This window comes from Nelumbo nucifera, chromosome 3 (genome assembly GCF_055504915.1).
Source record: "Nelumbo nucifera cultivar China Antique chromosome 3, China Antique-T2T, whole genome shotgun sequence".
NCBI classification, from domain to species: Eukaryota; Viridiplantae; Streptophyta; class Magnoliopsida; order Proteales; family Nelumbonaceae; genus Nelumbo; species Nelumbo nucifera.
In genome coordinates, this window is record NC_142651.1 from 79,292,235 (window position 1) to 79,297,956 (window position 5,722).

At 37.4% G+C, this 5,722-nt stretch overlaps 1 pseudogene; it reads left to right on the plus strand.

Annotated features, from left to right (window-relative positions):
* The first annotated feature begins 1,220 nt into the window (after positions 1 to 1,220).
* LOC104588770 (alpha,alpha-trehalose-phosphate synthase [UDP-forming] 5 pseudogene) lies at positions 1,221 to 5,508 on the plus strand (annotated as a pseudogene).
* The last annotated feature ends 214 nt before the right edge of the window (positions 5,509 to 5,722 follow it).

Consider the following 5,722-nt stretch of genomic DNA (forward strand, 5'->3'; position numbering starts at 1 on the left):
ATAGGATAACTGTCTTGCTAAATAGATGCTTGTGAGAAAAGATGCTACCATACTTGACCTGATCTGTCTCTCTGTAATCAGGAGACTGAATTAGTGAATCACTTACTTCTCTTCTGTAAGGTCTCATCTAAAATCTGGGATCATTTCTACAAAGGTGCTCCCATATTTTGGTGCTTTCTAGCTTTGATTTAGACCTTTCTAGCAGAATGGAAAGTGTAGGGTATGTCTAAGGGAGACTTTGTTGGGCAGTAGTGCCTTTGGTTGTGCTTTATGCCAAATCTAGAAGAACCTCTAATCAATTTAGTGATTCAAATCTCATTAAAGATAATCTATAAATGTCACAAAGTAGTAGGAGCTATGAGATGTAAATTACATCTTATGCATTTTATGTATATGAACTTCCAGTGTCTATCTATCTAAGATGTATATGTATATGAACTTCCAGTTCCAAATACAGTTTAATGGGTCACACCACTACATATGCATTTTGTATCTCTATCTAAGATAAGGTAAAGGTATGAGATGTAAATCAGAGAAGCAATAAATTTAGTGTTAAGAAAAACAAGCAGAAAATCAGATAATAGTGTTCAGATAAATAGAGAAGAGAAAAAGAAATATGGAAATAATATGGTTTTGATCCAATTGGCTTCCAGAGATTTGTAGGTCTTTCCCACTGCTACCAACAGTGTTCAAATAAATAGAAATAGTAGGATCAGTTCAGCTACAGAAATTTTGGTCGCACGCCAAAAATTTACTGTCATAAGGACCAATTTTCTAGGAATGTTGGAAGAATAGGTTTTACAGCATGATGAATTTTTCTATGTAAATTTGGAGGCAGCCTTGGTGTAATTATTAATTAACATATCCTTTGTGAAATGAATGTCATCAACAACTGTAGTCTTCAAATACAAACATAATGTAAGGATCTTTAGAGATGCACAGGGGCTGTTATCATTTGGATTTTGAACTATCTAGGAAGAAAGGAATGTAAGGATCTTTAGAGATCAAAAGCATACAAAATAAGTTGTTATTGAATGTATAATGGTCAAAGTGGTATATGGGACTATGATCTTGCACATCTTTTCAGATTTCATTATGATTGATATCTTTAGAAAGTGGAGGGAAATCTGAGATACCTTGAAGTTCCCTTGAAATTAGTCCATGCCCACATTTGTGTTGCACCTTTCCTCTACCTTGACAGCCCTTGGATACCTAGAAGATTCAAAGATGGCAAAACATCAAAAAGATTATTCATTTTGTCATGCTATTGAAAGGAAGTCAACCACATAATTCAGAACATTCAAGCCATAATAGATTATTTTTTTGGGTTTGAGAAGGAGATTCTAGTGGGTCAAAGAAGTTAGATTACCAGAGTATAGCTTCATTAATCACAAGAAGCCTTATGGGTAACCCCTTCTATATGATTCTTATAATAATCTTTAGAAAATGGCATTAAAAAGCAAGACCATGAGTCAGACATAACTTGCACGTTTTACAATTACAAATGAAAGCCCCATAAGAACAATAACTTCACCTGCAAACCTATCAAAATTAAAGGACGTCTTTAGCTTTAGAGTTGAAAATTGAGGCACTTGAAAATGGGTTAGCTTTTCAAATTTCCCTTTGACCTACTCTATGCAAGAACTGATGGTAGAGTGGCCACAGTTCCTCGTTTGATCCTCAACATGTTGGAATATCCAATAGCCATGTGACAAGCCACATGTTGATGGAAGATTATTATTATTTCATGGTTATCTCTATGCAACACCTTCACACACAATCATTTACTTTTTTTTTAAATTATTATCTATTTATATTTATTTTCTATACAAGAAAATGTATTTGATTGTTTACCGGAAAATGTTTTATGCGTAGAGATACAATATTATTAGATTTTTCTGGATCCTAATTCCAGACCTTACTAGGTCAATGGATATCCATTTGACCCAGTATAGACTGGATGACCAAGTGGTTAGATCCTTGGTTAATATGAGACACTTGTCTCAAATCTGATGGGGCATGAGTTATACTATAAGTGGGGCCCACATGGGGCCCATTTGGACTGTAGCGACAACCCACAAACCAACCACCAACCTGAGAAGCCCATTTGTCCAATGGGTGGAGGTTTGAAGGCTGGTGACCTTGTTGGAGCCTTTTAAGTCTAGGTGTCAATGCTCCCCTCATGCATCACTGTCCACATGTCAGCCTAGTCAGTTAGGGTGTCAGCCATCTAGCTTGTTTTGCTTGCATACCCCTTGTGGGGCCCACACCAAAATAATAAAAATAATAAAAAGAAAAAAGAAAACAAAAATAAATAAAATGTCAAGAACCCAATAAAAATAAAATAGGAATATAATATTAGGATAAAATGTATATAAAAAAACAAAACAATAAAATCAAAAGTTAAAAAAAAGAGAAAAATTTGAAATAAAAGGGATAGGGAGGCTAGGCACAATTACACCAAGAAGGAAATCGAAGAAATAATAATAAAATAATAATGAAATAAAAAAATTTAATAATCAAAATTAAAAAAAAAAATTAAATTCAAATTCAAATCATTAATAAAAATAACAAAAGAGAGGAAAAAAATAAAAAAATAAACATAAGGGGGCAAGTTTAAAGGAAAACGAAAAAAGAGGGTAGAACAAAAAAGAGTTGGAAATATTAGTTAAGCACAAATGCACACAACAGAAAATTAAAAAAATTGGAAAAGAGAAAAATAAAATGCAATATGATAGTAACAAAAAAATAGAAAAAAAAAACCTAAAAAAAAAGAGAGGGAAAGAAACACACACACAGCAACGTCCTCAATGGCAATGAGCTTAATTGTGTAAACTGGGAAATAAAGGAGGCAAAGGACTTCTCTGCATATTCAAATAGCCAGGAGTTTTTGTCATTCTCCACAATGGTTTCAAGATCACATTCCAATCTTTTGGACCTTGTCTCTGGTGATTCTCCATCCTTTGGTCGAGTGGGAAAGAGGCTTCCCAGAGTGATGACTGTGGCTGGGACCATGTCTGAATTAGATGATGACAATGGCAATAGTGTCAGCTCGGATGTGCCATCTTGTGTCTCATGAGAGGATGATTATTCGGGAAACCAGCTTCCACTCCGGGCGCACCGAAGGTCTGATGGTAATGGAGGATTGAATTTCAGCTGGGATGAGGATTCCCTCCTTCTGCGACTGAAGAATGGCCTTGGCGAAGATGTTGAAGTCGTCTACATCGGTTGTTTTGAGAGAGAAGATTGACTTAAGTGAACAGGATGATGTTGCGTGGACACTATTTGTGACCTTTAAATCTTGGTGGGCGTTTTGATCGATCTCTCTGGCAAGCTTATGTTTCTGTCAACAAGATTTTTGCAGACAAGGTAATGGAAGCGATAAGTCCTGATGATGATTTTGTGTGGGTGCATGACTACCATTTGATGGTGTTGCCAACCTTTTTGCGCAAAAGTTTTAATAAGGCACTTCCTTTCATGCTGTAGTAGAATGTTAGGCCTTGTTTATCAGTCTAAACAGGGCTACATTGGGCTTGAATGCTATGGTCGCGCTGTCAGCATTAAAATTCTTCCTGTTGGGATTCATATGGGCCAGCTTCAATCTGTTATGAACCTTCAGAAATTGAAGCTAAGGTTGCAGCATCACAGGATCAGCTTAGGGATAAAATGATGTTGCTTGGTGTGGATGACATGGACATCTTCAAAGGGATCAGCTTGAATCCGTTGGCTATGGAACAGTTGCTTATACAGCATTTTGATTGCAGGGGGAAGGTTGTGTTGGTTCAAATTGCAAACCCTGCCAGAGGCCGAGGGAATTATGTTCTGGATGTTCAATCTGAGGCTTATTCCACAGCAAAAAGGATCCATGAAACATTTGGGCGGCCAAGCTACAAACCTGTAATTTTGATTGATGCCGCACTTCAGTTCAATGAGAGAATTGCCTATTACATGATCGCTGAATGCTGTCTCGTTACAGCAGTAAGAGATGGAATGAACCTCATACCCTATGAATACATTACAACCCGTCAGGGGAATAAAAATTAGATAAAACCTTGCAATTGGATTCATCGTCTCCAAAGAAGAGCATGCTAGTGGTGTCGAGTTCATTGGATGCTCACCATCACTCAGTGGGGCCATCCGTGTGAACCCATGGAACATCGATGCTGTGGCTGAAGCTATGGACTCTGCCTTAGTCACTCCTGAACCTGAGAAACAATTACGGCATGAGAAGCACTATAATTTCAGGAAGCTTTCAGTTGAGCCATATAGTTTCTGCTTACAAGAGAACCAAGAATTGGACAATTCTCCTAGATTATGATGCTGCCATGATGCCACAGACATCAATTAACAAAACCCCAAATCCTGAGTCAGTCAATATCTTGAACAGCTTGTGCGGAGACCCCAAGAATGTAGTTCTCCTGGTTATTGGAAGAGACAAAAAAACTCTTATGGATTGGTTTTTTCCTTGTGAAAAGCTAGAACATGCAGCAGAGTGTGGCTACTTTATGAGGCCAAATCATGATGGAGAGTGGGAAACTTGTATCTCTGTGGCAGATTTTGACAGGAAGCAAGTAGCAGAGCCTGTGATGAAGCTTTACGCTGAGACAACTGAGGGTTCTACAATAGAAAGCAAAGAGAGTTCACTGGTTTGTCACTACCAGTATGCGGATCAAGATTTCGGGTCATGCCAGGCTAAAGAACTTCTTGATCACACCTAGAAGGTGTTTTTGCCAATGAGCCAGTCTCTGTGAAGGGTGGCCGACACATTGTTGAAGTTAAGCCTCAGGGTGTCAGTAAGGGTGTTGTAGCCAAACGCCTCTTAGCAACAATGCAACAGAAGGGGATGCGTCTTGATTTTTTTTACTGTGTATTGGTGATGACCGATCAGATGAAGACATGTTTGAGGTGATTACTAGTGCTATGGTGGGCCCTTCTCCCTCTCCAGTGGCTGAAGTGTTTGCCTGCTCTGTTGGTCAGAAGCCGAGTAAGGCTAAGTATTATTTAACAGATACGACTGAGATAGTAAAAGTGTTGCAAGGCCCTGCTGCTGCTTCAGATCAAGCAGCAAAGAGTAGTTCTCAACTTTTTCAATAAGTTATGATTGATTGAAGACCGATCCTGAGCTCTGTTTTGAAGATTTTATTGTTCTTCCTTCAATTTTAGCAATGTTTTCTCAACCGAATCCGGTGTAGGTTGAGGTGGAAGCTCCAGATCAGCTGAGAGGAGCTCTTAGCCCTGAGGTCTGGGTCATGGGTTTGGTTCTTATTTGCCATTAGAATATTGTTCTGCTTCACTGTTGTTGCATTTGTATAATCTGTATTGTTTATAGGCAATTAGCATTCAATTTCTTCTTCGGGATTCAGCACTGCGATGTATATATTTTCTTTTCCATATCCACTGATGATCGGTATGCATCGGTGAATACTCATTAGGCATTGAGGAGCTAGGTTAATCATATAATCCACAGCTAGGAGTTTCTGAAATAAAGAAAAGAGAGAGAGAGAGAGAGAGAGAAGAACAACAATAAATAAATAAATAAATAAATAAAGTAATAATAAAAGATATATAAATAAAAAAACAAAAAACAAAAAGGTCAAATAAATAAATAAATATAAAAAAAGATTAAAAAAAGAAGAAGAAAAGGAAAAAGAGAATAAAAGGACAAGGACTCAAAAAGAGGAAAGTAATGAATAGGAGAATAAGAAAGATCCCCCATAATATA